Below are 3,004 nucleotides of genomic sequence, written 5' to 3' on the forward strand. Positions count from 1 at the left end.
TTTTAAATTTTATTTATTGATTTGACAGGGAGAGAGAGAACAAGTAAGCAGAGTGACAGGCAGAGGGTGAGGGAGAAGCAGGTTCCCCGCCAGTCAGGGACCCTGATATGAGGCTCGATTCTAGGAGCCTGATGTGAGGCTTGATTCCAGGACCCTGAGATCATGACCTGAGCCTATGGCAGATGCTTAACCGACTGATCCACCCAGGCATCACTAAGGTGTGGGAATGTTAAACAAATTAAAGAAGTATGTTAGAGTTACAGTGTGGCAGCCAGAAGGACCTGTCTTTCCTGGTTTCTTCACCTATATGTTCCAATGCTAGATATTAGCAATTCTTTGGCAAATATACCAGATCTTAGAGGACAATGTCCCAAAACTGAAGGGAGTTATCCCTGAGTTAGCATCTTTGCCAAGCATTTATCAAGCCATTTTTTTTTAAAGATTTTATTTATTTATCAGAGAGAGAGAGGGGGAGAGAGCGAGCACAGGCAGACAGAACGGCAGGCAGAGGCAGAGGGAGAAGCAGGTTCTCTGCTGAGCAAGGAGCCCGATGTGGGACTCGATCCCAGGACGCCGGGATCATGACCTGAGCCGAAGGCAGCTGCTTAACCAACTGAGCCACCCAGGCGTCCCTCAAGCCATTTTATTATGACTAACTGCTTTTGGATATTGTATATATGGATATGCATATGGTATATGGCAAGATTATATGATAGCATTGTCAACTCTTGTTTGGTGTGAGTCAATATCATGTAGAATTTCATGCCAATAGATTAGTCATTTTGTAAGTGATGAGAAGATAATGCTGTAGGAGGCATCTGGGCAAGGAAGGTAAACACAAATCCAAAGTAGGTACCTATTCTGGTAGGGATGGATCAATGTCCCTGAAAGGGCTCCATCATAATTTCCATGTCATTTAACAGCTGACTTGCCTCCTTGAGCAACATTTCTATATAAAAGTCACACTATGTTCTCTGCTACCAGCACATCAGGCATTCATAGTGGCAGTAGTTAGACAGTTATTGAAGATAAGTACAGACAGTCACGAAGGTTCAATTTGCATTTTTTTAATTTTAGGATGGTGTGATAGTATACTCGTTTAGTAGAAACTGCACTTTGAATTTTGAAACTTGATCATTTCCATTTCCTGGGCTAGTAATATGCAGTGTGTACTGTCTCGTGGGCAGTGGCAGTGAGGTGCAGCTCCCAGTCAGTCACACAATCACAAGGGTAAACAACAATACACTCAAAACCATTCTGTACCATCCAGCCATTCTGTTTTTCACTTTCGATAGAGTATTCAATCATTTACATGAGATACTCAACACTTTACTATAAAATAAACTTTGCAACTATAAGCTAATTTAAGTGTTCTGAGCATGTTTAAGTTAGACTAGACTAAGCTATGATGTTTGGCTATGTGTATTCAAAGCATTTTTTACCTAGGGTATTTTCAACTTGTAAAGGGTTTTGTGAGATGTAACCCCATCACTACCTGAAGAAGGTCTGTAGTTTGTAGTTTTAGTTCTACATGTAATTGTATCTTTAATCTATTTTGGGAACAGTGGAAAGCTACAGAAAGAGGCTTCCTTACATCCAAAGGATGAAAGAGATGTACATGAACTTTGAGAACTTGTGTTAGTTTCTTATGATTGCTCTAGTAAATTACCACAAATGTAACAGCTTAAAATGATGCAAATTTATTCTGTTATTGTTCTGAAGGTCAACTTTGGGCAAAATCCTTCCTTGCCTGTCCTACCTTCTGGTGCTGCTTTCATTTCTTGGCTTCCTTGGCATGTGGCCATATCACTCTACATTGCTGCCTCCTCTTCTGCATGTCTGTCCTCTGTGTGTCTTCCAGAAGGATAGCTCCCATTGCCCACTGCATCATCCACAATGGTATCATATCAGCATTCTTTTTTTTTTTTTTCTTTTTTTTAAGTAGGCTCCACACCCAGTGTGGAGCCCATTGCAGGGCTTGAATTCACGACCCTGAGGTCAAGACCTGAGCTAAGATCAGGAGTTGGATGTTAACAGACTAACCACCCAGGCACCCCTCATCTCAACATTCTTAATTTACTTTCATCTGTGAATAATCATTTTCCAAGTAAGGTAACATTTATAGATTCTAGGTATTTGGCCTAGGCTTATCTTGAGGGCCACCATTCAAGACACTATACCTGGCAAGTAAACACAGACAGGGTTGCATCTTCATTATTATTACATATTCTAAGGTGTTTTGTTCTGAGATTTGATACATAGTACAAAATGAAAAACATCCTAAGTTCTATGTAATGTTGCCTTTAAGAACTTCTCTAGGCTCTGCATCAGAGGTTCAGTATGAGTTACTGCTGGAAATAGGAAGTTGTCCTGGTGGATGGGAGTAGCTCCTATCCACACAGGCCTAGAGGGTCTAGATGCATGACAGATGTGTGGGAGTGACTTGCGCATTTGTGTGCCTCATGTCTGGATATCCAGAGATGTTCTGGGATGTGTCCTCGTGTCCGGGCCTAGTATGGATAGGCATCTGGGCCACAGATGGGAAATTCTGGGCGATACATAGTGCTGCTCAGCTCCAGCCTGCTGGAGAAGAGAGATGTCCAGCTATCACATTTTGAACTCACTAAGAATTAATTTCCCTTATTTGGAAATAGCACTATTTTTCAAACAAAAATTAGTGATACCAAACTTCAGTGTAATTTATAGTATAATGGCACAATCACTATAAGATTAATAGGGAAATTATTTACAGCAACAATATCACAAACAAATATTTCATGCCTTTACTATAAGTGTTTAAATCTAATTTATTTATAAGGGGTCATCTAATTTTCACCAAGTAATGTTATGTGCTGGTTCTCAATTGTAATTATTATTAGATGTAACTCACTATGAACATTAAATCATAATGTAATTTTGTAACCTGCCTCAGACTAGAACATATTACATTTTGTCCATTCATTAACAGATATTTAGTCATGTTCCTAACATATTGATGGAAAAT

Source organism: Mustela erminea, chromosome 5 (assembly GCF_009829155.1).
Source record: "Mustela erminea isolate mMusErm1 chromosome 5, mMusErm1.Pri, whole genome shotgun sequence".
In the NCBI taxonomy this organism is placed as follows: domain Eukaryota; kingdom Metazoa; phylum Chordata; class Mammalia; order Carnivora; family Mustelidae; genus Mustela; species Mustela erminea.